The 24,369-nt window shown below is 41.8% G+C and overlaps 1 pseudogene across 1 annotated transcript in view; it reads right to left on the reverse strand.

Annotated features, from left to right (window-relative positions):
* Window positions 1-13,492: 13,492 nt before the first annotated feature.
* LOC306956910 (3'-5' RNA helicase YTHDC2-like) overlaps window positions 13,493-24,369 on the reverse strand; it is a 39,555-nt pseudogene continuing 28,678 nt past the window's right edge. The window contains exons 24-30 of the transcript in view: window positions 23,893-23,999; window positions 23,039-23,322; window positions 22,395-22,569; window positions 21,096-21,295; window positions 16,518-16,603; window positions 16,246-16,337; window positions 13,493-13,656 (exon numbers count right to left, since the gene is read on the reverse strand). The product of the transcript in view is annotated as a 3'-5' RNA helicase YTHDC2-like (transcript). The remainder of the gene's footprint in view (window positions 13,657-16,245; window positions 16,338-16,517; window positions 16,604-21,095; window positions 21,296-22,394; window positions 22,570-23,038; window positions 23,323-23,892; window positions 24,000-24,369) is intronic.

The following is a 24,369-nucleotide window of genomic DNA, read 5'->3' on the forward strand; positions in this document are numbered from 1 at the left end:
CACTGTCATGGCTGTGCAAGGACCTGCAGCTTAAACTGAGAAAAAGAGGGAAATGTACAGGAAGTGGAAGCAGGGTTGCATATCCTGGGAGGAATATAGGGCTGTTATCCATGTTTCTAGAGATAGGATTAAGAAAGCCAGGGCGCAGATGGAGCTGAACTTGGTGAGGGATGTAGAAGATAACAAGAAGAGGTTCTACAGGTACAGGTACAGGCAGGAGGAGACAGGCCAAGGAGAGTGTTCCATCTCTGAGGCAAAGGTAATGGGGAGCTGGCTTCTTCTGACATAGAAAAAGCTGAGGTACTCAATGAGTGCCTTGCCTCAGTCTTCATGAGTGGTCAGGCTTCCCATGTCTGCCAGGACCATGAGCCTCTGGGTGGTTTCTGTCCCACTTAACGGCGGAACAGGTCCAAGTCCTCCTCATGAAATTGAATGTGTGTAAGTCCATGGGCTGGATGGTATTCATCATAGGGTTCTAATGTGGCTGCCAAGCCGCTCTTCATCGTATTTGAAAAATCGTGGTTGTCTGGTGAAGTTCCTAGTGATTGGAAAAAGGAGATGTTACTCTCATTTTTAAGGAAGGGAGAAAGGAAAACCCAGGGAATAACAGGCCAGTGAGCCTCACCTCTGTGCTGGGGAACATCATGGAGCAGATCCTCCTAAAAGTTATGTTAAGGCACATACAATACAAAGAGGTGATTCAAGACAGGCAGCATGACTTCACCAAGGGCAGATAATGCCTAACCAATCTGGTGGCCTTCTATGATGGAGTGATGGCTTCAGTGGATGGGGTAAGGGCAATGGATGTCATCTACCTGGACTTCTGCAAGGCCTTTGACATGGTCCCTCACCACATCCTGCTGTCTAAATTGGAGAGGTGTGGATTTGAAGGATGGACTGTTTGGTGAATTAGGAATTGGCTGGCTGGTCACAGTGGAAGGGTTGTGATCAGTGGTTCTGTGTCAGGGTGGAGGCCAGTCACAAGCGGTGTCCCTCAGGGGTCAGTCTTGGGACCAGGGCCCTACAACATCTTCACCAATGACACAGCCGATGGCATTGAGAGCACCCTCAGCAAGTTCGCAGATGATACAGCCGATCTTTTGGAAGGAAGGGAAGCCACCCAGAGGGACCTGGACAGGCTGGAGAAGTGGGCCCATGCGAATTTAATGAGGTGAAGTGCAACACCTTGCACTTCAGTTGTGGCAATCCTAGGTATTCATACAGACTGGGGGAAGATCTCCTTGAGAGCAGCTCTGCAAAGAAGGACTTTGGGGTCCTGGTGGACAAGAAGCTGGACGTGAGCCAGCAGTGTGTGCCTGCAGCCCAGAAGGCCAGCTGTGTTAAAAAAGGGGTGGCCTGCAGGGAGAAGAAGGTGATTGTTCCCCTCTACTCAGCTCCTGTGAGGCCCCATCTGCAGCACTGCTTGAGCGTTAACTTCGGTGAATTTCAGATGAGGTCCTTAAGGCTTCTATTAAAATAAAATTCATGAGTCATCTAGTTCTGCATACACATGATTTTTTAAGACTCACTGGATTTACTGCTAAATCTGTACCAAAACTACAAGTGTCCCCAACTCAATCAGAAAAATATGAGGAAAAACCCACATCAGAAGCCAGGGTGGAACTTTTATGGTGTGCCTGGGTCTCTGAACATCAAGAAGTCCTTGGAGCATTTCCATACTGGACATCACTCCTTACTGCTCATTAAGTCACAGGTCAAAACCCTAAGTGACTTTACTGGAATTGATCCAGAATATTCTTTTTTATAACTTTTTATTGTTCTGTGCTAGGTACTGGTTTATCTCCAAGTCTGTTTCTGAAATTAAAAGACATATCTAGCTTCTAAAGATTTTTATTGTCTTTTTCCTTCAGCAGTATGTAGATGCCTCTTATATTAAATCTTCTTTCTTGGTTTGAATTTTTGAATTCTAGATGTGGAAAGTGAAATGAGAGCTCATAGGACAGTTCAAAAGAGGAATTCATGTCACAGGGAATAGAATGCATAATTTATTATGAAAAGAAAAAACAAATAAAAAAATGTTGAATTAATTTTTTTAAAAAAGGAATTGTCCTAAGCCCCTTCGTTTTTGTAAGATGATTCTCTATTCCAGACTGGGAATTTACTGTCATCACAGTCTCACTTTACATCAAATGGTGCCTTCAGAATTGCTTAAAATATACATAGAACAGCCTGTAGTTTTTTCTAGTTTGACATGAAACTGGTGCATAATAAATTCCTATAGAAAACCAAGCTTTGTAGGCCAGTTTGTAATGTAACTGTAGAGAGGAGGTGAGCCATTTTCAATGTAAAAATTTATTTTTTTCCTTGATTTAGTTATTATCAGCAAACAGTGTCTTAGCAAAAATAATATAATATTTGTATTTTCATTATCAGTAGCACTGCTTTACATTAAGAATGATATAGGATCACAAACATTATATCATTTAGCTCAGCTGTTTAAGCCTCTTTTTACTTTCTGGAATGCTACCTCAACAATGGCTAAATCTACTTATCAAAGCTACTGACGTCAAAGACGTCAGAATTGTTCCAGAATTGTTGACTTTGGCATGTGTGGATTCATTCATGTGTACGCAGGTACAAAATATTTAATGTGACTTTAATAAAATGCGCCACTATTTTGTGTGAACCCATTTTCACTATTTATCTCAAAAAAAAAAAAAAAAAAAATTCTTAAGTGCTGTAAGGAAATTGTATTCTTTGTATAGGAGCTTCAGTAGTGGACATGGGTGTCACCTACATAGGAATTTGGAGATTCTGCACTACTCCGGGTACTCAATAGTTGAATCTGCTTTGGTCACTACATATAAGAAGATGAAAAATATTAACCATAATTTGAATTGTACTGTTCCTCCATATAAATAAAATTTCGGAAATTAGAAAGCATCTGCATATACCAGGTCTCACAAAACATCTAAAAATTATAGTGTCCATTCTACCTGGGGAAAAAAGGTCAGTAAGAGATAACATTTGTTCAAGAACATGAACAAGATTTTTCAGACGAGAAAAAGCATTCTGAGCTCCAAATATTATATTATTCTATTACTGGGTATTAAGACATTAAGAAATTTTGTCAGTATTTGAATATTTTACTTTATATATTATCTATGGATATATATTTATATAATTTATCCTGCATCATTTTCAGGTTCAATGTGTAGACTGAAAAATCTATAGCACAAAGAACAAGGAGTTGATCCCTGGCTCCAATTACCACCATTTAAATTTAATTATCTGTTACTTAATTTATCTATTACTAATTAAGGTATCTATTACTAATAATTCTCCTTGCCTATGGCTGCTTTCTTGCACCTTTCATGTTCTTCACAGAATCACAGAATCACAGAATTGTAGGGGCTGGAAGGGACCTCCAGAGATCATCGAGTCCAACCCCCTGCCAAAGCAGGTTCCCTACAGCAGGTTGCACAGGTAGGCATCCAGGCAGGTCTTGAACATCTCCAGAGAAGGAGACTCCACCACCTCCCTGGGCAGCCTGTTCCAGTGCTCCGTCACCCTCACTGTAAAGAAGTTCTTGCGCACGTTTGTGCGGAACTTCCTATGCTGCAGTTTCCAGCCGTTTCCCCTTGTCCTGTCTCCACTCACCACTGAAAAGAGTCCGGCCTCGCCATTCTGCCCCCCACACTTCAGATATTTATAGACCTGGATCAGGTCCCCTCTCAGTCTTCTTTTCTCAAGGCTGAACAGACCCAGTTCACTCAGCCTTTCTTCATAGGAGAGATGCTCCAGGCCCTTCACCATCTTTGTGGCCCTCCGCTGGACTCTTTCCAAGACATCCCTGTCTTTTTTGTACTGGGAAGCCCAGAACTGGACGCAGTACTCCAGATGAGGCCTTACCAGGGCAGAGTAGAGGGGGAGGATCACCTCCCTCGACCTGCTGGCCACGCTCTTTTTAATGCACCCCAGGATGCCATTGGCCTTTTTGGCCACGAGGGCACACTGCTGGCTCATGGCCAACCTGTCATCCACCAGGACACCCAGGTCCCTCTCTGCAGAGCTCCCCTTCGGCAGCTCATCCCCCAACCTGTACTGGTGCATGGAATTATTCCTCCCCACATGCAAGGCTCCACACTTGCTTTTGTTAAACCTCATCCGGTTTCTTACTGCCCAGCTCTCCAGCCTGTCCAGGTCTCGCTGAATGGCAGCACAGCCTTCAGGCGTGTCAGCCAATCCTCCCAACTTCGTATCATCAGCAAACTTGCTGAGGGTGGCCACTATCCCCTCATCAAGGTTGTATAAGATCAGACCCAGCACAGACCCCTGGGGGACACCGCTGGTTACAGGTCTCCAGCCAACTCTGCACCCCCAACGACGACCCTCTGTGCTCTGCCAGTCAGCCAGTTCTCAACCCACCTCACTGTCCACTCATCTATCCCACACTTCCTCAGCTTTGTTATAAGGATGTCGTGGGAGACAGTATCAAAAGCCTTGCTGAAATCAAGGTAGACTACATCCACTGCTCTCCCCCCAACCCACCCAGCCAGAGGCAACATCATAGAAGGCTACCAAGTTGGTCAAGCACGACCTCCCCTTAGTGAACCCATACTGACTACTCCTGATAACCCCCTTCTCTTCCAGTTGTCTGGAGCTGGCATCCAGCACAAGTTGTTCCATCACCTTTTCAGGGACAGAGGTGAGGCTGACTGGCCTATAATTGCCTGGATCTTCCTTCTTGCCCTTTTTGAAGACTGGAGTGACACTGGCTATCCTCCAGTCTTCAGTCTTCTTCCTTCATAAGTTCTTCTTTTGAGACATCAAATTTCAACAATTCACAAAAATGAATTATTTTTGAAATAATAAAAAGTGCATATGCATGTTTAAAAAAGTTCCTGTCTTACTCACTCTACTGTGAGAATGATAAAATATTACATTAAATTGATGATTAGTACCCTATCGACTTTAGAATATTTGGAATAGTGTGAAATACACTGGAATATACTGTTCATATTCTGAAAAGCAATTGTCAGAAAGTGTCCTTACCACGATAAGCAACACAAAGAGTACAGACCAGATGTTTCTTTCATTTGATAATAAAAGGAAATCCAATCCATTGTTTTAGAGTATTAGAATAGACTGAAACCGTTTATGTAAATTAAAATAACACAGTGTCAATTTTGCTTTAAATCTACCTTTCACTTCTAAGTTGAGACCTAACATTACTGGAATAAAATCAAGAAGATTTTCTGATTAAAAAATACAAATTAAACTTACAGATATCTAAAAAGTTACTTCAGGCAGATCAGAGTGGAAAGTTACAGTTCAGTGGTTTCATTTAGGTTTCCTGCCTTTATCCCCTGTCCACACAATCAGATTGACAAAAGATCAAAAGCAGTGTGCAGTTATTGTTATTGTTACGGCCACAAAAAGGCATTTTCAGCATCTCAGATTAAAAGCAGAAATAATGGAGAGCATTGATCTGTTTTGATGTCAACTGAATCATTAGTAATCTCTGTGCCCTTGCAGCCCAAAAAACCAGCCTGTTTATAAACTCATTATCAAGAAAAAAGCCCTCACTTGTTTTTACTTTAAAATCACACCAAAGCGTATGATTTTAAACTTTAAAAAAAAAAGTGATATTTCCAAATGACATTGAGATGATTTCAAAATGGGAAGTTGAAAAAGTCTATGTAAGAACTATACTGAAAAGTTTCAATCTAATTAAAGCTTTTTAATGATTTCGCCAAACATCAAAATACAACCATATTGTGAATTCTTAAGTGACAACTTCATTTCATCCAGAACCACGTCTGATGGATACTTTTTACCACAATAAGAACAGTGGTCACGCAGACTCCATGTGAAGCAGAGGCTCCTCTGCTTCAGCTTAACTAGCTCTTCTTTCTTTTGTCATTGTAAAGGTACACCTGAAAGGACAGCACAGCATGAGATGTGATTGAATTTCATTATGAACAGGTAGGTGAGCCGGTTGGGAGATCCACTTTATATACTGAATATCGGCTCTTCTTTAGCACTTAGTCTTCAGGAGGAAATAATATTTTTCTGTATTGTGTTTTTTTTTTTCTCCTCAAAATAGCTAATGCAACTCTTAAGACTTGGAGTAAACTTCAGAAGCTTCAGAGATTACAAGTCAGGGAGGAAATACTACGCTTACCTTGTTTCATCCTTGCATTATTTCGAATTGTATAAGACCTTAAAAGTTCTGTGGTTACATATTCCTTGGCATACATTCAGGTTTTTTTGTTGGCCTCATTTGGAATACTGTTCAAAATATTTTTTCTGACAGCATGTTTCCTGTAGACATGCTCTAGCCACAAAGGCGGTTCTAGTCAGAAGGTCTTCACCTGGGTAAGCCCTAGTCCTGGACCACATCAGGTCTGCTGTGCTCTGATGCCACAGCACAACGTCTAGGTGACGCTTAGCTGCTGGCCTTATTAGCACATGCAGGTTTCTGTTACTGTGGAGGAATTCTTGTGGTACACAGTAGTTCATGTATTACACATTGGTAAGATACTTGATCCCGACAGAACTCTGTATCTGCACAGATCTGTTTCTGTTGGCATTTTCATCTTCCTTAACCGGACCGATATTCTGTTTTTCCTTCTTTTTCCAATTGCCTCTCTGTTAAATTCTTGTTTTTGAGCCAAAGAAAGTTCTTCCTACCTTTTCATGCAGGACAAACCTTTATACACCCAGTTTTGTCTAGATAATTATTCCTTTGTTTTTTCATCTGCAAACTACTGACATAATGTTTACACAGGCCTGAGTTCTGCCAACAACTTTCTGGGATTGTTCCCTCATGCCTTTCTGTCTTTGACCTCTCTCCTATGTCCAGACCACACAGTAATAATTCTATGTTCAAAACAGCTCATGAATTCTTTCAGATGTTGTCTCATTGCTAGGTCTTCTGCCAATCTCTGACCAATCCAGTTGGAGGGCATTTGATGTTTTCTGTGGTAGGCAGGAATCTTCGCCATCTCCCTTCAGTAACTTCCTAAATCCCAAGTATAAAATTAAGAAATTTAACCAATCTTAGTCATTTTCCACCATTACCTATGAACAAGCATTGCAACACAACTACTACTGTCATGGTTATTCCACGTCATAACATCATGAAAGCATGGGGAATTAAAGAGTCAATACTCCAGTTCCACGGACTGACAACTTTCCAGATACCTGGTTCCTAGAAGAGAAGAACTACGTAACTCAGAGGACTTCGCATGCAGAAGAGGAAGATAAGTCATTGGATGAAATCAGGGACTCGCTTTCTCTCTTGCTGCCTGGCAGTGTGTGGCTGTGCTTTCCAGCCATTTCGTCTTCAGTTCAGAGTAAGGCCTTTCGTTCCAGACACTCTCATTTTATTTATTAGCCTCAATTCCAATTATATTGTATTAAATCATGTTATCTTGCATTCCGATATCACATTTAGTAAAATAAAATTTCCTCCTTAGATCGTTGCCTCTGTTCTGTTTTTTTGGGCCCAGCTCCCATCTCCCTACTCTCCCCCTTTTCCCTTTCCCTTTTTCTGGGAGCAGTGGGCCTGCAGGCCTGCTGCCCCCTGTCACAGAGAGATTGATCTAGATAATGGCATTACAACTACTTTCAGGCCTACAGGTTTGCTTTTCTGCTGCTGCCATTCCCAGCGACAGAGCGCTGGAGCAGGTTGCCAGTGGTGGTGAATTATCCTTCTCTGGAGAGATATTCAAAACCTGCCTGGATGTGTGATGTACTCTGACCTGTGTGATGTACTCTGTGTGACTCTTATTAACCAGGGTGGTTGGACTATATGACTTCCAGAGGTCCCTTCTAAGCTTGATCAATCTAAGTGTATCTCACTTTGTCCTAAAAAAGTAACTATCAGCTACAAAATACTGTTAGAGTGGCCTTCTAACTACTTTGCAATGCTGCATTTGATCTGCGTCACTCTCATCTGATCCGTGAGTCCAAAAAATGTTCTGTTGCTTCCACTTCTTCCTTTATGAACCTGACACTTGCCTGTCACTTGGATGAAAAAACAACAGGGTTAAATGTACAGAAGAAATAATGCCAGCGCGTGGGAATAACTGTCCCATCTTGCCAGGCTTGTACCTACTTAACTTCCTTACATGCAGATTCTTGATTGCTATTGTGAAACTACAAGCAGTAGGAAATGCAAAATTTGTATCCAGCACCAAACACATTAAAAATATTGCATCACAGAAATAAGTAAATCTGTATCGCTTAGAAAATACACATTTGCTTTATTTTAAAGCTGCAGTATAAACAAGAACTTAGACTGAGCTGGTTACAAAGGCAACCAAAGATCTCTCGTGTGTACAAAAAAATGGTCACGTTGCTTTTCCTACCAGCATTGGAAAACTAGCTTGCAGAGAAAAGCTTCTTCAAAACTCTCAAGTAGCTTCTACATGATGAATTCAGACAAGAAAATCAGAAGTAATGATTTTAATCTATTTTTTCTTCTATTGCTGCTGCTAAAAGTGAAGTTACCATGCTCTTAATGATCAATCTATTCAAATAGTTTGTAAGTTGTTAATTCCAAGATCTTCATTTTAGATGTGTCAGGCACAAGCGAGCCTTGCTTCTTGTGTTTCTTAGTAGTAACCAAAAACATATCTGAGAAGCAGTAGAAGAGAATCTTTCAGCCATCTCAAGTTACTAGGAATAGGCCAAGCACCAACCATTTTGCTTCTTTCCGGATGGGCACCAGTGCTTGGGATGAGCGAGAGGGAAGCTTTCAGCCTTCTTGTGTGAACAAGGAAAAAAGGGAAACTACCTTCCCTTCCTTTATGTATCATGGATCTAATACTGTAGGTGTTACTCAAATACATGACCCAAAATGCCCCCAGGCACATTTAGTTGGCCTTATTCCGGAGGTCAGTTAAAACTTCAATGACTTGCCATTAAAATGATAACTTTTGATTTTTTATTATTATTATTATTTTTAATCAAAGCCTAAAAAATATTTTCTCAGAATCCGCTTCTGAATGCTCTTTCACACTATATGAAATGCTATAAACATGCTATAAATATGTAAATTTGGATTTTGAATACAAAGAGAAGGTGAGCCTTCCAGTTGTTAGAGAAGCTGCAACTAGGTAAGCCAATTGAGAGGAATGGAAACAAGACGTCCATAAAGTATTCCTGCAAGCTGTTTACCTGTTGATGCATAATTGTTTATCTCGGTACCCTATCAAAAACTTAAGACAGTTTCAGTTCCAAGCTTTTTATTATACTAATGAATTCCACATGTTCCTGATATTTTACAATTCAAATATATCTATTTGGATATACACATACATATTCCATCACTGCACACCACGGAAAAGAACAAGGGGTAACGGACACAAACTAGAACAGAGGAAGTTCCATGCTAACACAGAGACGAGCTTCTCTACACTGAGAGTGACAGAGCACTGGAGCAGGCCATCCAAAGTGGCTGTGTCATCTCCTCCTCTGGAGATACTCAAGAACATCTCCACACCTCACCATGCAACCTGCTGCAGGGAACCTGCTTTAGCAGGGGGTGGGATTAGATCATCTCCAGTGGTCCTTTCCAGTCCCTACAACTCTGTGACATGCTTACAATTACAGAGTGCTCAGTTTACAATTATGGAGATCAGAAGCAACCTTTTTTAAAAATCAGTGCAAGTATCTGCACACAGAGGACTTCTCAAGGCTTCAGTTGCTTCACGACAAGTTCCCAAGCTTTGCTCTCTAACCATTTATTCATCTCTGGTATGGTCTTCCTTGAGCTCCAATTTTATTTGGGAATGAAATAATTACCAACTTCTCTACAATTTAAGTTGTATCTCTTCTAAATGGTAATTATTGAGTAATGAAAGATGATATAATCAACCATGCCTACAGCTCAGAAAAACAGCTGTAAATTCCTACTTCTCCATTTAGCTGACGGTTGAAGAAATTTCTTACATGTATCAACACAATACAACAACAAGGGAACCCACAACAAAGGATGCTAAGTGGGAAAAAACAAACCTACCAAAAAATACCTTCACTGTAGGCTGGGACTGCAACACTTTTAAGGCAGCCTTGCCAAGTACCAAGGACTACAGTAACATCTACTAGACCAAAATCTTCAGGGATAAGTAATTCTCTCTGAATAACGATACAGGAATAAATACAGATGAGTAGTAAGATCACCTATATCCTAAAGACAGGGAAGTGCAGCGATCCACTAAGACTGGGCCAGTTCCAATACCTGGGCACATGAAGACCTGCATGACCATGGTTATCAGGCAGGCAGGAAGAAGAAAACGGCTTCGTCTGCACCAGTGACTTCCAAACAAATGTCAAGACTCCACGGACAGACTGTCATTTCTATTGTCACACCACAGCAGCACCACTCTGTCTCGCTCCAATTTATAGGAGGGAGAGGAGGTTCTTTTATTATCTATATACCTGGCGTGAGATTAAGAAGCAACGGTTCAAATGTTGGTCCTACCAGTTTATTACAAATCTTAATTAGGGAAATGGGGGAAGGGGAGGACAGACACTATTATGAATTAGGGTAACGGGGAAGGGGAGGAAGGCAATAGAAAAGATAGGAAAGAAGAGGCAAGGAGTCTTTATAGGAAACAAGAGGGACATAGTCACCCCCATGGATCCAGCGAGGTTCGTAGTTCAGTCTTTGATCTTCAGTAGTGGTGGGTCATCGGGCATTGTTGTTCTATTGACGACGAAGGACGACGACCATGGTGATGATGGCCCTTTTTCAATGCTTCAAAGTGGTTGAGTCAGCTATCTTTGGAGTGACAGCTCAAATCCAAAGTGGTCGAGTCAGCTCTCCTTTGAGTGACAGATCAAACCCAAGGTGGTTGAGTCAGTTCTCCTTGCGGTGGCAGCTTCTGGCTCTGGGATCTCAGCAGGAACCTCCTTAGTTCTTATCATTCTGGCCTTGCCAGCAGATAAGAGGAAGCAGGGAGGCACCAACTTGCATCTTGCCTTCGCAGGATACAATGGTATCATCCCCCAGCCTCCCATACCAAGCTGGAGCGGTTTGGCCACAGGCCAGACCTTCCGCCAGTGAACACTCCTGAGCACTCTCTTCCGCTCTTCTACAGAGCAAGCAGCTCTGGCGGAAGGGGCTTGCAAATGTTCCCAAAGCTATATCGATTGTCACACAGTTAGCACCCAGCACTTGCCTCCTTGACAAGTCACTCAGAGTCTTATCACAAAAGAAAAACCTCAGGAAGCAAGCTTTGAGCCAAAAAAACAAAGAAGGATTCTCACACCACCCCGTGGCTCAAAGATATTGCTTGAAATAAAGCACAAGTGACCCTCCACGGTGGTGAGGAAAAGAAAAGGGAGAAAATAAAAAGACAGCAAAGAAGCAGGGGGAAGGAGGAGGGGGAGAAGGGGAAGATAATCGTTACACAATTACTACAAAAGAGTTCTTGGGCTTGGTTACAAATGTTGCCCTGATCTGTTGGACTTGTCCATCATCAGTTGAAGTAGTTACAAAATACATGGAAGATATAACACGTTGTATAAATTGAGTAAAACATGGAATCATACACGGTACAAACATAAGAGTTGCAACAACACACAATATCAATTTGCCACAGACACCACTCGGTGACACCTCGGGAGTGGTGACACGAATGTTACATGATGAATAAAAAGTAGAAAGTGAAAAGAGGCAACCATACATTTGGCAATAACCAATAACAAATAAATATAACAAATAGAGATACAACATTACTACCCACAACAACACAAAACATAGTACTTTTGCAACTAAAATACAAAATGTAATCAAGAGGTATATTCAGTATTCTAACATGATCAAATTTTCAATATTTCTGTCACAAAACATTAGAGTCCTTTCTGTGTTCAGTCAAGGTCCATAGGAGTATTCGGAAAAAATAAAACGAGACACCGACTTGCCCTTTTTTTTGGGCTTTGTTAATATGGTTAAAAAAATGAGGGAACAATCCAGCAAGTGTTAATTTTATATTCCTTTTTCGCGGTGTCCTTGGCCTTCCAAGGATATTTGTTAAGGTATCCCGTTAAGGTTAGGGAAACGAGCCTCAGGTTAGCTGAGCCAATCGACACAGGCTGGCCCAGGCGATAAGTGTTTCCCTTTGTTGTGAGCTTTCTAATACATCCACCCTTCACCACCCCCACCCCGCTCACTTGGGAGGGGCGGAGGCATCAGTTTTCTAATGGCTTGGATAGCCCTTCAGGTTCTCTGAAAGAGGCCCTAGGACCTGGGGTTTTGCTTTCCTCGAGATTCTCGAGCTTTTGTTCTGGCCACCAGTTAACTAATTTCTCTAACCTATCTGTTGTCAATCCATCCATCAAATTTCGTGGAATACCCTTTTTCCAGCCCAGAGTCCAAAGTCCATTACGTCTATGAAAGATATTCCGCCTACCGGTTTTTACTGGCAATGAGACCCTTCCAGACCCACTGAGCTTTGGGCAAGGTGGCCTGGGGGCAAGACTGGCTGCTACAAGCCTTACACCTCTGGGCTCAGATTTACTGGGAAAAGAAATCACCAGCCCATATTTTCTTCCATAGTTAATTAACTCTTGGGCTACCTCCCCCCATGTCCATACTTTGCATCCTGACTGCAGATGGTTGGGGGTTACAGTTTCTTCTAACACTGCCCGGGTTCTTTCTCCCTGTGACATGGCTTGTATCCTTGCTTGTAATTGTATGCCTATGGGTTTCAGTGATTCTGGAAGCCCTCTAATTAAAGGGGTCATTCTCTCAGGATCAACGGGCATCATCATGGGCGATTCATGATGTGGCTGCAGCTTTCTATCATACATCAGTTGGAGACAAGCAGCCTTTTGAACGCTCTCTACTAATTGGCCAGTTGTTCCAGTAATGGCAAGAGGGTCTCCCTGTTCTAAAGGGTTGAGACCACCTGCCCAATAGGCAGCCCTTTGCGTTAATGACCAGGGAGCACGATTGTTACCAGTAGTTAAAAACACTCCTGGTCCCCAATAACCTTCTGCTTCCTTTTCTGTTAACCGAATCTGGTCGCCACCAGTGAGACTCACCCTCCATACATATTCTGTTTCTGATTCCTTTGGAGAGCGGCTAAAGTCCTTTTTGAGTTTTGCTAGTTCGGTGGCCGAGAACGGAATTTCCTTAACATTCATTTGAGGATCTAGATCCTCACTGTTATCGAAGGTATATTCTGTTTTTATCAAGGGACGTAATGGGGCTATTGGGGTTTCTAATGTGTCTAGTCTTTCCTTTATTTCTTGTAGTTCCTCCTGAGGAAAAGTTTTTTCTTGAGGCAAACTATGGGTGACAGTATCGATAGTATCTTTACGTGTTAACAGTTCCTTGAAGGCCATCTGCAACAAAGCCGAATTATGTTTCTCTCTAATTGTTCCTCGAGATTAACTATTTGATTCTGCAGAGTTTTTACCAATTCTTGTGTAACTCTAACCGATTCCTGTAATGCTTCTATGGTTTGGAGTTCTGCCGAATGCTTTTCATTTCGGAACTCCACGGCAGCTTTTAAAGCAGCCCCGAGTACGGCACAAATAAACGACTTTCCTTTTCCAGCTCGCGTACGAGCCTCATTCTGTAAGACACTAATGCGGTCTGAAACACTCTGCAAATTATGCCAATTTTGGCGTGCCCAGTCCACCCCGACAAAGAGGGACGAGCACCATGCTTTTCTAAAAGGTCAAATAACACATCTTCACATTTCATACTGGCAATACTGTTACTCATTTCTTAATACAATGAAAGATCTATACTAAGGGAGGAGGAGGTACACGTGTTCAAAAGCTCAGTTACTCCTTACCGCTCCTCCCAGGGAGATACACCACACCTAAACAAATGCAAATACTCCAATCACTCCTCCCTTTCTTTGGGGGGAGCACAAAAAACGTGAAGCTAAAGCAACACTTTCTAGGTTTCAATAGAGTAAATAAAACTTCTTGGAGAGGCACAAACGTTTAAGTCACAAAATATCACTTCAAGTTTCGCACTTCAGTCACCAAATAACCAGAGAAGTCTTCCCGAGGAGGCACACACGTATTAATCAAAATGCAAATAGTCAAAATACGTCCCCGAGAGGTACACACATAAAAGGTAAAGTTTCAGAATACGGAGCGGTCTTCCTGGAGAAGGACTCACGTCTAAATTTTCAAAACTATCGCTCCTTGCAACTCCAGGAGGTACACACAGAAAAAAAAAGTTTCAAACTATATCTGGAAGGACAACACTCTCACAGCGGGTATCCTGCCAACTACGCCAATAAAAATGTTTCGCTCCAATTTATAGGAGGGAGATGAGGTTCTTTTAATATCTGTGTACCCGGCGTGAGATTAAGAAACAACGGTTCATATGTTGTTCCATCCAGTTTATTACCAAACCGTATCAGGGAGACGGGGAAGGGAAGAAGGGCGATAGAAAAGATGGAAAAGGAGGAGTTGCGTAAAGCGGGGAGAGTCACCAGCAGGATCCAGCAGCGGTCCCCTTGCACAGCGTTTGAAGGTCCCAGGCAGACGCAGCAGGGGGACGGGGCGAGAAGCAGAGTGGCCGGCCTTGGGCAGCAAGCAGGTAGACGAAGAAGTCGAGGAGCCAATCCTTGAAGCTGCAGCAGCACTCAGGCAGCAAGCACAGGGGAGTTCGACAGTATGCAGGAATCACCTCACGAGGAATCTGATCGTCAGGAATCCCTCTTCTTCAGGAGGAATCTGCTGCCAGAAATCCTCCATTCTTCATGAGGAATCTGTTGTCAGAAACCTCCGTTTTTCATGAGGAACATGTTGCCAGACACCTATCCTCATGGTTTTCAGCTCCTCTTTTATCCTCCTTGTTCTCCTGCCTACGTGACAAGGATGGGCCTTGAGCAAGAGTCATTGAGTACCCCCTGAGATGGCCATCATTCTGAGATAGGTCCACACAAAGGAGCACTTCACAGCTATTTAGCTGCAGCTCATCTCGCTCTAGTTGCCCCTGGCCTTGCCCATCTGTGTCCCCCAGACAAAGGATCTCATAACCTTTGCCCAGGACTTGCCTGGACTTTGTTCATCTGTGTCCTTCACACAAAGGATTTCACAATCCTTGCACGGGACTTGAACGAGTCCATCTGTGTCCCCAGCAAGCTTTGAGACACAGACGTTAACAGAATAATATCTTACACATTCTCAGCCTGTTGACCAGTCACATCCCACTCCTGCTACCCATCCAGTTCTAACCCTCATGTGCACAGGACTCCAAAATACTGTACAAGGCAATACAAGTCCACGTGGTTTTGCATGCTACAGCCCAGCAGTACTGGAGAACATGACAACAGACTCACACCTTCACTGTATACGTGCCCTCCAGAAACACCCGGTCAGGCAATACTAGCTTTACCAGCATCCAAGCAGACTTGTGAAGTCAACACCAACTGGGTATGCATAGCAGACACTACACAGCACGCAAGAATGAATGCAGCATTCTGTACTCTGTAGGAACACTTCAGTAGACATCAACACCAAAAGAGCAGGCTCAGAGGCAGAAAACGCTCTGTGTTTATTTTAACATCAACTACAAACATCGTGCTGACAGCAAATAGAGTGAATTGACACTAATCTTACAAAGCAAGAACTTAACCTGTAAAGAGAAACTCGGTAATCAAAGAAAGCTGTGCTGGCAGTTATTTTTCTAATGAACCCAAATCCCCTTCTAAGAATGCCCACAGTGGGGCCCTACTAGACTTTCACCCATTACCACGCAACTGAGACTTAGTAAACTACGCTCATCGTTAACAAGGTGTAAAACTACAAACTGGGAGCAGACATCAAGCAAGACAACTCTCAAAGGAGTCTCACACTCCCTTTGATTTACATATTTCAGTGAACTTCTATATTCTCCAGCTGCTCAATTGTTTGTATGAATACATATTGATTTCTCACATGGAACGTCAACTAATACTTAAGGAAATCTTTCATTCATTTCAGTGAAGGAAATTTATTTAATTTCAACAACCCAGAAGACCAATTATTACACTGGTTTCTTTACCACTCATGCTGAAAAAGCTTTGAACGTAACTGTGTACTTCAACAGTTCAAACTGTACTTGCTGTGCCATTTAAAACTCAGTAAGCACAATTGCAGATTTTGTTCTTAATTTAACCCTATTTCTGAAAATCACCTACACGCTAAATATTTTACTTTAGAAAAAAATAATTCACTTGAAATCAGGCGGGTGAACAATGTTAAGATTTTTGTTAATACATGAAAAATATTACAGTCCACTTTATTTCCTTTTACTCTTCCAGTGCCAGCTGCACACCATCACTAACACCTTCAGGCCTTGTTGCACCATCTTCTTCCTCATCTTCTTACTGTAGGCACATTTCTGGCTTTAAGTAATTTTTGACACCCAGGGCTGGAAAAAAAAGCAAGCAGTTAGCAAACATTACCTTCTCTTATCTCTTAACAGCTGCAAGGACAAATGCTGTCAAGCTAAATTGCACATAGATAGCTTTTCCTCTATCACAAAAAGCAAATAATACAAGAAATGCCTACTTCTATTTTATTACTTTACGTTGTCAGTTGAGCTTTTTCCTGCTGAAGTAGTATGATCCCTGAGCTGTAGCAACTGCTCTCCAATTTGCGGGTCTAGCTCCTAGAAATAAGCAGAGAATTAGAGAAGTCTGTTCTGTATTGAACTACCTGGAACACGACAGATAAAGGCGATTACTTTCAGTTTCTCTGGAAGAACTCATTCTCTTTGCTGTTGAGACATACACTGGAACCTCCCTGCACAAGATTTTGCTTGTTTTAAATAGGGCTGAAAGAAGACAAAACATCAGCCCAGTTGGTTCAAGCTTTCTTTCCATCCACATTTCTTAAGAAGACAATTCTCACTGAACAGACCACCACTACACACAAGAACATCTGAACCACATATCCTGTGCCTTTCTAAAAATAAAGATTATTATTCTCTCTATTCTAAGCTTAATTCAGTAAAGTGCAAACAAGTGATAGGTTGCCTCTTTGTAGAATCACGGCCATAAATAGAGAACAGTTGTGTAAAGATCCTTAAGACTCTTTCGGTCTGAAGAACTATTTGCCATAGAATCACAGAATCAATTGATCAGGTTGGAGAAGACCTTCCAGATCATCAAGTCCAACCATATTACTCTAACAGCCTTCCGCTAAATCATGTCCCTGAGCACCACATCCAAACGGTTCTTGAATACATTCGTGCATGGTGACACAACCACCTCCCTGGAGCCTATTCCAGTGCTTAACAACCCTTCCTGTAAACAAGTTTTTCTTCATATCCAACTTAAACCTCCACTGGCACAACTTGAGGCCATTTCCCCTCAGCCTGTCTCCTGTCACCAGTGAGAAGACACCAACCCCACTTTCGCTGCAGTCACCTTTCAGATATTGGAAGAGAGCAGTAAGGTCTCCTCTCAGCCTCCTTTTCCCCAGAGTAAACAGCCCCAGCTCCTCCAGTCTCTCCTCACAGGCCATATTCTCCAAGCCCTTCACAAGCCTTGCTGCTCTTCTTTGGACCTGCTCCAGCACCTCCGTGTCCTTTCTGTGCTGAGATGCCAACACTGAACACAGTACTCGAGGTGGGGCCTCACCAGTGCTGAGTACAGGGGCAGGACGACCTCCCTACTCCTGCTCACCACACCATTTCTCATACAGGCCAGGATGCCATCGGCCTTCTTGGCCACCAGGGCACAGGTGGCTCATATTCAGCTCACTGTCCATCGGTACACCAAGGTCCCTTTCCATCAGGCAGCTTTCCAGCCATTCCTCCCCAAGCCTGTATCTCTAAAGACATCCTAGCAAATCTCTGGAACAAAAACTGAAACACAAAAGGAAAAACACAGTTTTAAACTGTGGAATTAAATAACGATTGCACTGAAGACTAAGCATTCAAATCAGTTTTAGGGTGATCTCACTATATCCCTCAAGCAGCTGGATGTATAAAGATGTTTAATCTAGAAAAATCAAAAGTATCTTTCTTTTTTCCTCTTCAAAGATGCTCTCTGAAATCTGACCACGAGCAAAGTCTATTAGTCACTTGTGATTACACTGAAAGACTCAGCAAAGTTTTAAATGTCATAAAAACATCAATCATAACACTGTATTACATAACAGCCCACTAGCTATTCTGTTAAGTTGTAGATGTTACTGCATTTTCATTCCCATCTTCTGTTAAATTTTCACATGGAATTAATACAAGGTAGCTGTTTGTCAAACACAGAAGTCAGAGTTGCTTTGGTTTTCTTTTTCTCCAAAGAACAGGGAATAGATTAAAAAAAAGACAAACATTCACAGAGTATAAAAAAAGGAAACAAACAAGAAGATTTCCTCCCCTACTTATCTCCTTTCTCCAAAAACAAAAAAATCAAAACTACAACAACGACGAATCACATCCAGCTCATCTACCACTTCTGGCATCTTTTCTGCAAGTCATAATGCTGTACTCTCCCTGGACTCCTGAGTTAGCAGCACGCACTACTGTTTGAAGACACTGAATTGGATTCACGAGGCAAGGTTTTGGTAGCAGGGGTCTCTGCATGGAAGCTTCTGCAAGCAGAATTAAGCAGTGTCCCATGTGAGAGCAGAACCAGCTCCAACTGCACCAAAAGGGATACGCTGCTGCCGGAGCTGAGCCACAGGAGACACCAGCTGCGCTCTGAGAGGATCAGAGTTAAGAGAGGGAAAACGACTGCACAACAGCAGCTAAGAGAGGACTGATAAATGGGAGAGAAGCAGCCCTGCAGGCCCTGAGACCTGTGCAAGAGAACGGGAGGAGGCGCTCCAGACATAGAACCGAAGCTCTATGCAGCCCAGGAAAGGCCCACAAATCAGATTCACAGAGGCTGGGAGGGACCTCAGGGGATCATTTAGTCCAACCCTTCTCCTAAAGCAGGTTCCCTAGAGTATGTTACACAGGAAAGTATCCACGCTAGTCTCAAACACCTCCAGAGAAGTCTGCACAACTTCTCTGAACAGCTCATTCCAATGCTCTGTCAATCCTAAGTGTGAAGTTTTTTCTCACGTTCAGATGGAACTTTGTGTTCCAGCTTGTGCCCATCCTCATCTTTTCCAGGTTGGTATCTCAGGTCTCTAGTCTTACCTCATGCAAGAAATGCTCCAGGCCCCTCATCATCTCTGTGGCCATCCATTGGATACTCTAAAAGTTCCTGCCTTTCTTGAACCAAGGAGTCCAAATGTAACCAAAATGCAGGACTTGCACTGGATCTTGTTACAAGGTCATACAGCTGGCCTAAGCCCATTGATCCAGCTCAACCAGATTCCTCTGTAGTGCTTTCCTGCACCCAGGCACATCAACATTTTCTCCCAACCTGGTGTCATCTGCAAACTCACTGAGGTGTTACTCAATCCCTCACCCAAATCATCAAAGACATTAAGCAAGGCCAGGTCCAATGCTGACGCCTGCAAAACACCACTAGTAACCAGGAGGATTTAACTCCATCCACCTCCATGAGCTGGGCCCAGCCATCCAGCCAGGTTTTTAGACGGTGTACCTGTTCAAGCCATGGGCTGCTGTCTTCTCCAAGAGAATACTGTGAGAAACAGGTCAAAGGCTTTACGCACGTCTAAGCAGACTACGTCCACAGGCCTCATGATGAGGACGGTCAAGTGGGACTTGCCTTTCATGAACCCACGCTGACTAGGCCTGATCCCCTGCTTGTCCTGCATATGCTGTGTGATTGTACTCAAGATAACCTATTCCACGACGTTCCTTGGTACAGAGGTCAAGGTGACAGGCCTGGAGTTTCCCAGCTCCTTCTCCTTTCCCCTTTTTGAAGATGAACTGACAGTGGCTTTCTTCCATTCCACAGACACCTTCCCCATTTTCCAATACCTCTCAAAGATGACAGAGTGGCTGGGCAATCACTGTTTCCAGCTCCCTTTGAACTCATGGGTGCATCCCATTGGGACACATGGATTTGTGTGCACTGAGTTTCCCTCGCTGATCTCTGCCTGACCCTCCTTACCTACCAGCATTAAATCACCAGACACGCAGTTGAAACAGATTTAGCTCAAGACAGACTTCAGTGGAAATTAGTAGATGGAATGGAAATTTTTTAAAAAAGAGAGACTCGACGCAATAAAACATTAACTGCAATGTAAATTTCAAATTCTCATGAATGTGAAAAATGTGAAAAATGGAGGTAAGGCAACATCAACCACCGACACTCCAGATTTCAGCATCTCTTCCTTTCCATTTCCTTTCTGGAGGAGAGCACCAACACAGCAGATCATTTTCAGTACCAAATAACACGCCAACATTCCTTTCCAACAGTACATCTGCTTTTGACAAATCATTACATGCCATCACTATGACAGCTGCATTCACTTAGACTTGTTCATTAGACTAGCTTTTATAAACAGTTTTGTGTGAAAAAGATATATTAGGCTTTTGCAAACCAAAGTGGGAAAGTTCAGCTTAGCCCTTTTTACAATGCAGCTAATACACAGATTCACTCAACCACACCAGGTCTTTAACTTCCAATCAGGTTCTATGTTGACAAGTATCTCTCTAAACTAGAATTCAACAAACAAAATATTACTGCGTACTCTTCAAAGGTCATGAAGACCAATCCTCTGACCTAAACATTTGTGAAGGCAAGACAAAGCTGCTCAAGAATCATAACACAACTTCCTAGTCTTCTAGGTTTTAGAAATCACTGCTAAGGCATGAGAGATTTCATCCAAGTCTGTCCTACTGTGAGTCACTTATCAGTCTCTCAGAACTGCCAATGCATTGTAGCTGCTTATTCACTTACAATGTTAGCTTTTGACTGCAAAGGTAGCTGTAGCAATCCTTCAGCTTTTTCCTTTGTTTCTTTTTAATGGATTAATGTAGCTAACTCATTAAAAACAAGCTGACAGATGCCTGAATGCCATTCAGTCTTCACTATTTGAGCAATAAGGTAAGTTACCTGAGAAGGCACATTACAGAGAAGAATGAAGAACTCTTTTCTTAGCCATCACATTCATTTGCTTTTACACTTTACTAACTAGAAAGTCAAAAACCCTAAGTAAAAATCTTCACACTGGAGTCATCTGCTGCACTCCCCTCATAATTGGTATTAAGTAAGGACTAAGTAAGAATTCACCTGAAAGCAGCCAGATCCTTGAACAGAAAATAAAGTAGACCAAGCTGCTCTCCCAAAAAGCTCTGTTTGGTTTTTGTTCGTTACTTGGCGTAACAGACTGTACACCTTTCTGTTGAGAAATATCAAGGTTTTGCAGATTGCTGCTTCTCATTATAAAGTACCAAACTAGCAGACTTAAGTCTTGGTGAAGTCTTGGAACCCCGGAAATATGCAGATATGATGAACTTTTAGTTTTCAACTTTTACAACATAAGGACAAATCTTTTCACGGTATTCCTGCTCTCCACCCCCAGACTGTATTACAAACACGGAACTGCTGAGTTTGTTCTGTATGGATTGCCTTTTAAATGCATTCTGCATGGATTGCCTTTTAAACGCATTTCAGATCTATTTTACATTTTCGAAGCTCCTTTCAAAACAAGTATTCATGAGAAGCAGCAAACAAGCAAGAAAGAAGACGACTCAGTAGCCTAGTGATTAACTTAAACGCTTCGATATTTGACACACCTTGTGTCCTTCTAGAAATTAATCCTTCTCAACTGTTGCCTCAAGTACTTCAGGAAACACCCATCTCTTTCACAGTGACTAAATTTTAAAACTGATAGACTTCAAAATTCCTAAGCCCTCCAATGCCACTGTGTCAATACCTAAAGGTTTAGAATAGGTTTACTTCTTAGTGATTGGTTTACTATCACTTTGGTTGACTACTGAAACACACTGGGAGAATTACCGCAGCAGCCTCAACATAAACCACACGCTTTGTTGAAGTGTTTGTCGCTCAAAGAGAAAACATTACAAGAAAAACAAATTAAAGGAGCAAAAATAAGGCGGGTAACAAAATGAAAAAGAAGAGAATCAGTATCTTGGTATCTGCTACTACAGAAACAGAAGGAGGCAGAAATCAAAGCAAAAACAACGCATTCAGAATTACTGCATAATTCTTCAGATCTGTATTATGTACTAGCTCAGAAGAAGAATCTAGAACACCTTCTCAGCTTATTATATACAGTTTTAGAACAACTCTTCTACTTTGGATAGCTTTACCTCAGATTTCCTATTTCACATAGACTTGACATCAGCAGTGTACAAACAATATTTTAACCGTATCTAACTAGCATAATGAGGATATTTAGTCTAGGTTGAAAGCTGCAAGAAAAAAAAAAGTGCTATGCAGCTGTTAAAAATCAAAACACAAAGATCTTAATTCATCCATGTAATGCACAGCACTATTGAAAGTTACCAGTGAATTTATTTCTGAAATTCAGAGTGGATATCAAAGTGGGTAATTTAGGAATGCTACCTTTCCAGACATTGGAGAAGGACTAGCACGTGGGCTAGGACAGGAACTGTTGCCTGTAGATTTCACTGATGACTGATCTGACTTCTCATCTGATGTTCGTTTGGAAGACAAAATATTTTTTTCTTTGTATCTCCTTGGCTGATGAAATGCTGGATGTGCAGACTTCCTCAGAACTCTAAACACAGAGGTTGGTACCAAATGGTGTTAATATACCATATTAATATTAATATTACCATATACCAGGGTTTGGCAAGCAATCACAGAAATACTAAGGTATACACAGTAGCGTATCACATAACTACATGCATTACAGAAATTACAAACTATATCAAACACTTCAAATCTAAGAAATGCATACTGCTCATCACGCATCAGTTTAGAATGCTAAACTTTCTGCTACTACTTTTACTACTTTCTCTCTGAGACCACAATTCATGAACGTTCTTACCTGTACTGTCATACAGCAGGCACACATATGGAACTTTTATCAGTGAAATCATAGCTACAAAGCAATGCAGGAAAACACCAATTCTTCCCTATTTCCTTTTTTTTTTTTCCTTCCCCTTTTTAATGCCTCGCTAAAATACAACTGGAGCTTTTATAGAAAACAGGGTTCTTTTAGCTGTAAGTTTTCAGAAGCTTACTTTTCAGCATTAGAGGAATCATCAGATAATTCATTTTCTGCTGAGGTGCTGGCTGACCTCCAGGTAGGTGCTGAAGGAAGTTCATTGTAAGAAACAGGCCTTGGCCTCTGACCAACTCCTGAAGGCTGCAGCAATCCCGCAAACTGTTCTTCAGTACTTAAAACAGATACAATTGTTCTTATAGTTATTTCATCAGCTTGAGACCAAGGTTTAGAAGGAGCTCTCATACGGCGCAGAAGTAAGCTATGCCACTTGAGTTTGAGTTGCATCAGCAAACCAGCAACCTGTCATGAATACAAACTGTTAAACACTAATGAAAGTTAGATTACACAGGTATACACTCTCTTATCAGGCAGCATCTGGTATTCTATGATGAACAGAGTGCAAGCCAAAGGGCAATACTCAACCACCAGTAAAGCAGGAAGAAAAAAAAAGATTTAAAGAAAGCTACTCAGTTCCTATGAATGGAAGAAAAAAGGTGCTCCAAGGTCATTACTAGAACTTTCCATTTCAATCAGCTCTGCGAGAAATTCAAAATTATACAGTAAACTTACAGAACTTATCTTTCACTTTCACTTTTATCCTGTAGGAATACAGACTGACAGGGAGAAAAGAAAGTATTACACGATTTTGAAGGAAGAGCTTAATTTCTAAGGGAGATCATTCTCTTATGCATAACAATTCAAATGACAATATATTTTAGAAGACCAGAATTTAACTTCCATATTATCTAAAAACTGTTCTGAACTCTTTTGCAAGATGGCGTTACTACCGCATCTGAATGTTGAATGTTTCATAACCCAGTCATAACTCCACCTTCTAAAGTATTCACAGCTTCTCTGAACATTACTTACTTCAGAGTCCAATTTGAAATGGAGCCATTCATCTAGTTTCAGTAGTGCCACATTGGATCTTTCGTCCTCCATCCCACTGTCACTGTCATCATTAGCTACCCTATTTCCTGAATCAAACAGATATAAAACGAGCATTCACATTTCCATACAATCGTCATCAGATGTGCACTATTCATAGCATAATGCATGAAATAACACAGTTTTCCTTCTAAATTAAACATATTTTAAAATCACATTTATTTGCTGCGAATACATCTCAGTAACAAGTCTGCTCGCCTGCATTTGCTTCAGCAGAACTCCAGCACCCAGAACTCCTGAGGTCCTGTTACGTAAGCACCCACATTCATGACTCAAGCCACATAACCATTTGTTGATATTGATGAAGGTTATAACACAAACTTCTGGCTTGAAGCTCTTTGCAAAAATCACACACTGCTGTATGCTTTATTTCCTAGGAAAGCAGCAGACCTAAATAAT

This window comes from Tetrao urogallus (genome assembly GCF_951394365.1).
Source record: "Tetrao urogallus genome assembly, chromosome: Z".
Taxonomy (NCBI): domain Eukaryota; kingdom Metazoa; phylum Chordata; class Aves; order Galliformes; family Phasianidae; genus Tetrao; species Tetrao urogallus.